Below are 8042 nucleotides of genomic sequence, written 5' to 3'. Positions count from 1 at the left end.
AGAATGGAACATTCCAGCTCATCATGAGGACAAGAGACATGCTGGGAAGTGACAGGAGAGTCCCAACCAGGTCATAGGGATGCATGGTAAGATGCAGGTTGCGGGTCACCAGCCAGGTTAGTAGGACTGCACTGTGTGGTTAAGGCAGGTGGAGGGTCACTGGGCGCAAAACACTGTGCCTGGCTGAAAATGACCGCTAAAGCATGAATGCCTCTTAGTGACTTGGGCTCTAAATTTCTATGCCCTGATTTACGATGCTAGGTATCTACACAGCAGCCTTACAATTCCTGTATCTGCATTCCTAGTATCTATGAGACTCAGAGTGTGGCAAACAACATGGTTAAATATTTACAGTCTGTGAATCAATCTAATAAAATGTTAATTGAAAACCGTTCTAACCATTCTTCCTTCCCTGATCAAGACAGCAGTTTGGACCCGAGTTCTTCAAAGTCTCCATGCTGGAATATGGTACTTTGATGCCAATTCCTTCATAGTACACTAACCACTCTTCCTATCCTGACCCCACCTCATCCAACATGCCATTCAACCACATCTGAACTCTCATTCACCTGCCCAGCTCACTTGCTCATGGGCCAGCCTCAGGACTCACTTAGCAGAAGGTTTATTTTGAGGTCTACCCTTGGGAAGATGGAGTTAGGGGAGAGTTCTGCTTGATTCCTTGTTACAGGCTTTAGCCCCTCCAGGGATGCCCAGAATGTGGTAGAAAAGCTGGAGTTGGGAAAGAAGATGCAGGCCCTTGTGTCCTGTTCCTTATCCAGTGGCCTTGTTACCCAGGCAACTGAGGCATAGACGAAGAAGGGCCCTGGTGCAGGATCAGGATAGAAAGCAGAGGCATTGTCCTTGCAGGTGAGAGAGCAATGCTTTGCCAGCAACCTTGTACCTTTGCGGTGGAATCTATCTTCCCTCCTGAGGCTGTCGCTATCTACGAGGACCAAAGACTCTTTAACATTGCTATACAGGGACCTCCTCCATGCGCTGAACCTCTGTGTCTGTTTCCCCTCAATGTCTCTCCAGTTCTACATTCTGCATTGTTTAACTGTTGTGTTTTATACTCCCTGCAGACGCATCTCCTGTATCTGTTCCTCTCCAAAGCACAGCCCAGGGGCCAGCTGCTACATGTGTAGCGGGGAAGAATAAGAAACTCTGTCCAAGCCAAACATTGTGACCTGTTCACCGTCACTTGTAAGCTCCCTAGACTCCCATAGCTCCTGCTTCCTCACACGCTTTCCCATCAGCGTGGAAAAGAGTAACTGCTTGCGTGTGGTGCTCTTCATACATGCTAAGGGTTTTCTCATGGCGCTACAGCCATGGTCCCAAGAATAACGAACACATTTTGCTCCTGAGGCTAGAAAAGGAATAAAATAACAGAGAGCGAGAAATTAGAAAGAAAACAAACCTTGTCATGTCTAACTGCAGGAAATGTCAGGAAATGCCCGCTAGAGGGGAGGAGATGGGAGATGCTAACAAAAGAATTAAGATGAGAGGAGATGTCCTTCCAGGGGACAGGAGGGGTTGCGGCAAGGACACTGTTCATGGCACTCGCTTGAGGAGGAGGGTCTTTGGATCGTGGACCGGAACTGTTGATGGCAAGGATCTTGGTCTAATCCCCTGCTAGTCTTCGGAAGATGTTGCCTCGCAGGCTTGACAGTGAGCACAGAGATTCACCAAGAGCAGGAGTGGACAAAAGAAGGTCAAATGTGATGACTCGGTCCCCCTTCTTAGCCCTTGACAGCAAACACTAGCCTCCAGGGCCCTGGGTTCCAGAAGCTGGTGGTGGCTGCTTCCTGGACCACTGATCCAGTCACCTCCTCTCATCAGTGGAAGACCTTTGTTTGTATTCCTCCTCGTTGTCTCTCTAGCTTCTATGTTCTCAGACAGCCCAGGACCTCTTGATGAGGGGTGGTACCACGCACAGTGGGCTTGGCCCTCCTACATCAATCATTAATTGAAAAAATGCCCCATAGGCTTGCCCACAGCTCAGCCATTTCCAAGTGGTGATTATGTATGTTTTTCATAAACAAGTTACATTTATGATTTAAAAAATTAAGATTTGACTTAATATTTATACCACTTAGTTTGTTTTGTCAACGTGACACAAGCTAGAGTCATCAGGGGAAAGGAAACTCATTTGAGAAGATGCCTGCATCACACTGGCCTGTAGGCAGATCTATGAGGCATTCTCCTGATTAATGAGACTGCAGGTGATGGCATCCCTGGGCAGATGGGAAAGGTAAGAAATGCAGCTCACTTCTACAGATAGAAGAGAGCGCTTTACAGTCCTTTGGCGCTGAAGAAGGAGTCGGTGATTTCAGCAAAGCCACAAAAATGTTGTAATTTTATAACAATTTCATGATTCTCTGTAGAGAGTATTAAAATATTTTGTGAAGTTATTAGAATAAATGTACTTAGCAGTTTTGGACATCAGTAAAATACAATGTAAATTTGCATATATTTAATATGTAAGGTACTCTAATAGATAAAGAATATATACCTGCTAACAAGTAAGGAATGAAGAAAATATACAAAAGGGCTCTCAAGGATTAAATTATAAAGTTGTATTGAAAGACATCAGAATATAATCAATAAACAGAAAGCTGTACCACGTTCATGAGTAGAACTCACTGTCACCCTGTTTTCTAGGCACTGACATACAAGAAAGTTTCATAGCAGATATCAAAAATGATTATAAAGCTATAGAAGAAAATCGTGGATTGGTTCAGGAGCACATCACCCAGGAGAGCAGGAAGAAAGGCTAGCATATACACTTCCAGTAGAAGCCAGCAGTGCCAGTGAGTGCTGCCGTGGAGGGTGATGGGTAATCAAGGCCCTGGGACAGCTGAGTATTCGGGGGTAGATACTGAAGTGGAACACATAACTCATATCAGACATAGAAACCAGTTCCAGATAACACAGATATTTCTGCATGAAAGGAATTTGTGTGCTGTAAATGCAGAATGTAGGGAAATTCTCTTATGACCTTTGCACAGGTAATGTTTTCTTAAGACAGAAGTTTAATTTTCAAGCTAGAAGTCATTTGATAATATGAAAACTTTAAAAATCACTGTTCACAGAGCAATGAAGAAAGTGAAAGAAGAAACTTGAAGCTGGCTTACTGGTACTTAAGTCATTTGATTTAAGAGAGAGGTAGCATTACCCTCACCAAAAAGATGACAAGATATTTCATGTTGATAACTGTAGGAGCAAGAAAAATTCTCACACATCACTGATAAGATTTTAAGTTGGTAGACCTCTTTGGAACATTATCATTGCACAGTGAATTGAATACATCATTATCTAGGACCTCATATTATAACATAACACTTCCAGGTATCAGAATAACATGTAGGTTTAGATAGAAAGAAAAGTGAGGTTCTCACAGTAGCTCTTTACACCAGCGGCAGAATGGACGGATTGTGACATAGTTAGAGTATGGGATAATACAAGTCACCTCCACGAATGGTCCCCAGACGTCACTATACCACAGGACAAGGGAACTACAGAGGAGCAGGACCATGCAACCTGCCAAGAGGTGAGGGACAGGGAGGAGAGAGATGAGGAGTGTCGCATGTGCACCCAGCATGTGCACATTTTTCTTGTCTTTATTTCTTTAATACTATGCTCACATAGCACTGGCATTGTATTAGATATTAGACATTAGAAAGTGGATACTGAAAAAAGCCTATTTTAGGAAAAGATGGTCAGTATAAGTCAATTTACCTAGAATGAAAAAATAGCAAGAGAAAAAAATCTGTTTCCAGAAATAAATAGGCCTAGAGAAAAGAAATGAAAGAATAAAAAGAAGGGTGGACACAAAATTCCAGACGGACAGACGGGCTGCTGAGGTGGCTCAGCTGTTTAGAGTTCCTGCTGTCGGTCATGGGGCCTGGAGTACAGTTCCAGGAAATATACCGGACAGCTCACAGCCACCCGTTACTCTAGCACCGAGGCATCCAATGCCCTTTCCTGGCCTCGCTGATACTTTCAGATATGTGTGCACACCCACACAGATACACACATGTGGAATAATTTAAAAGTACTGTTTTATTTCCAAAAAGAAGTTATCTCAAATGATGAGGTAGAATGAGAAACAGTAGGACTTACTGAAAATTCTTGTGCAAAAGCAATATAGTGTTCTTAAAATTTAGTAGTAGATACAGACTGCTTATTTGTAAAAAAAAACAAATTGATTTTCTTTATTTCATCATTAAAAAGAATTATTAATGTCTTAGAAAATTTTCATTAGAATAAATAACTTCTTATCTGCATTGTCCTCGGTAGCATGATTCATAGTAAGTGATATGTGGAGTCAAACTAAGGGTCTATCAAATAATAAATAAATAAAATTATACACACACACACACACACACACACACACACACACATCTTAGTGCTTTAAGAGTCCAAGGCAGAAGGATCATGATTCTAATACCAGCCTGGAAATAAGACCAAGGATTGAGGTGGGAGAATATGAAGCCATGAAGTTTATAGGTACTCTAAACAGCCGAGCCATCCCTCCAGCCCCCTCTTTTGTGATGTTTCTATCAATCCTTTCTTTTATTCTTGTATTACTTTAACACGCACACACATACATACATACACACATGTATGATGCTTATTTCGCATAAGAAGGAAATTGCTTCATATGTGACAAGATGGGAAGAACCTAAACATTTTAGGTTAAATAAGGACACCAAATATCACACAATCTTACTCATATGTAGAATTCAAAAGATTTGATTCTTAGACATAGGGCAGAATAGTAGGTAAGAAGTTGGGGGGGATGCTATCAAAGAGTACAAAGTTGCAGTGAATAAGATCCAGGAATCTAGTACAGGGCATAACAGCAGCAGTGTTTAGAAGGATGAAGCACAGTCTTGGAGATGGTCCGTGTTCTCAAGAATCATTAGTGTGAGGCAAGATATCCATTACCTATCTCAGCTCGGCTACCCCACAGTAAATACATAATTTAAAACATTATGTTATAAGTGGTAAATATGCTTAATTTGTTAGTTCAAAAATAAATTTTTGAAAGAGACAAGAATCAGAGAAAGAAAAAAAAAGACAACACAACCTGATTTGAGATTCCTCTCTGTATGCTGTGAATATGTTTTACTACCAATGGTTAATAAAAGAAGCTGCTTCAGCCTATTGAAGAACAAATTATAGCCAGGCTACGAGACAAGGAGGGAGGGAGGCAGGGAGGGAGGGAGGGAGGGAGGGAGGGAAGGAGGGAGGGAGGGAGGGAGTAGGTGGAGTCAGGCAGATGCCATGGAGACAGATGCTAGAACCTAGAACCTTACCAGTAAACCATGAGCCTCGAGGTAAAATATGAAGTAATAGAAAGGGTTAATTTAAGATGTAAGAGCTAGCTAGGAATATGCCTAAGCTATTGGCCAAGTAGTATTGTAATTAATATAGTTTCTATGAGATTATTTCAGGTCTGGGTGGCCAGGATCATACAAGCAGTCTCTTGATGTGGGATTCCCCTCTGTATGCTGTGAATAGCATGGATTAATAAAATAACTATTTTGGGCCTACATAGGGCAGAATAGAGCTAGGTGAGGAAAACTGAACTGAATGCAGGGAGAAAGAAGGCAGAGTCAGGGAGAAGTCATGTAGCCCTGCCAGAGACAGATGCCACTGGACAAAACTTTGCCGGTAAGCCACAGCCACGTGGTGATACTCAGATTAATAAAAATAGGTTAAATAAGATGTGAGAGCTAGCCAATAAGAAGCAAGAACTAATACTGATTGGCCAACCAGTGATTTAATTAGTACAGTTTCTGTGTGGTTATTTCAGGGATGGGCAGCTGGAAACAAACAAGCAGCATCCTTACTACAAATTGGTGCCAGACACAGAGAAAGCAAGATGAGACTGCCTTGCTGATAAAAGTTACCAAGCCACGTGGCTAATACAGACAAAAAATATGGGTTAATGTAGGATGTAAGAGTTAATAAGAAGCCTGAGCTAATAGGCCAACCAATTTATAATTAATGCAGACCTCTATGTGTTTCTTTGGGCCTGAATGGCTATGGGACTTGGCAGGACAGAAATCTCTGCCAACAGTCTCCATCTACAATAACCAAACAAAACATGAAAAGTGTAATTATATTATCTGAGAGGCTGCTGACAACAATTAGACTGTAGGAATTACATAGACATTCAGTGTTAGAGATTTGGGCCAAAAGATTGCAGAACAGGTAAATTTATGGGAGCAAAGTGGACTTGTAGCTACCAGGAGTCAGGGCAGGAGGTAGGGACAGAGGCTGCTAATGCATGCAGAGTTTCTTCAGGGAGTGATGGAATTTCTAAAATTGGGTTGTAGAGAGGGCTGCACAATTGCACAGATATATTAGAGCCTTCGAATTGCATACTTTTAAGAAATGACTGTCAGATTAGATGTCAAAGTAGATGTGGGAGAGACAATCATAAAAGACAGAGTTTGAAATTTGCTGTTTTATTTTAAGGAAAAACTAACTGGAAAGCTTGCAAAAAGCATATAGTTTAAGAAGTTTATGTTGGAAAGACAAGGTGTGCTGTATCAACTAATGCGTCCATATGTGTTAATGTCTGATTTGCATTAAAAATCTAGGCCGAGTGATGTGTATTTCTGTGTTAATCAAAATCTTCAATGTATAATGTTTCAGGATTTTATGTCTTACTAAAAATTTCAGGTAAACAATTCAACATTGCTAGCAACCACATCACATTAATATATTAATCAGTTTTTCATTGTTATAGGGAAATACTTGAAGAACCGACTTTATAAAGGTTTATGTGGCTGAATTTCAGAACTTTAAGGGCATGAATCTGACTCACACATTCTGGTAAAGGCTGTCTTACTGTTTCAAGCCATGGTGGATGGGAATGACATGTGCCAAGGGGAAGAAGAAAGGAAGGACATGGGCAGAAAAGAAGGAATGGGCAACCAGGGTTGGGTGTGGGGAGAGGTGCAGATGCCACTGAGGCTATTAAACAGAACTCTAAGGAGAAGTAGTCACAGGCGGTGCCTGAACACCTGAGGGCATGTCCCCAGTTGGAGAAAATATCTACCATTGTACGTTTCCTCTCCAAGATTCCTTTACCTCCCAGCATTGCTTTTGTGGCTACTCTTGGTTGTCAACACGACTACACCTAGAATGGGCTGTACTGAAATGAAGCGCACACTTGTGAATGCCTCTTGAGGCAAAAAGATAATGTGCCTTTAACCCCCATTTTGAGGTTGGAGGACACATGCCTTGAATCCAGGCCTGGCTGGAAGGCACACCTTTAACATGGGCCACACCTTCTGCTGAGAGCCTACATAAGAACAATGGAAGGAGGAAGGATTTCTTTGCCTGCTTGCTTTTGCCTTGCTGGGTCATCCATTCCTTCCCTGGAATTGGTGCCTACTTCTTCAGGATTCCAGCATCTACTGAAGATCAGCTGAGACTCCTGGGCTCATGGGACTGAGCAACTACTCAATTCTTGGACTTTCCATTCACAACTAGCCATTGCTGGACTGTAGCGTGTAAGTTATTCCAATAAATCCTCTCTCTCTCTCTCTCTCTCTCTCTCTCTCTCTCTCTCTCTCTCTCTCTCTCTCTCTCTCTCTCTGTCTCTGTCTCTCTCTCTCTCTCTCTCTCTGTGTGTGTGTGTGTATGTGTGTGTGTGCGTGTGTGTGTAGGGAGATTGATTTTGTAAGTTCCAAGACTCTAGTATCCTTACTAATACAGCTACCCACATGCCAAGCCCCCAAAGATGAAGTTTTAGAAGGACAAAACCAACTCAAATCTCAGTAGAAGCCAATATAGGATCGCAACGTCCAGATGAACAAAATTTCCCTTCTTTTCTGTTCCTATCATCCCATATGTGGCAGCTTTCAGAGAAGCATCAACAGTTAAAAATAAAATATTTCTCTGTATAGAAAGAGTAAAACTTTTAAGTTCCCCTTGATGTGTTATGTGCTCTGGGAATGCCTATCTAATGTTTAAGCACTGTGTCTGTTCCCTTAGAATGGTTGTTGTGACCACACACCAGC

Source organism: Arvicola amphibius, chromosome 14, assembly GCF_903992535.2.
Source record: "Arvicola amphibius chromosome 14, mArvAmp1.2, whole genome shotgun sequence".
NCBI classification, from domain to species: Eukaryota; Metazoa; Chordata; class Mammalia; order Rodentia; family Cricetidae; genus Arvicola; species Arvicola amphibius.
This window is presented reverse-complemented; position numbering follows the sequence as displayed.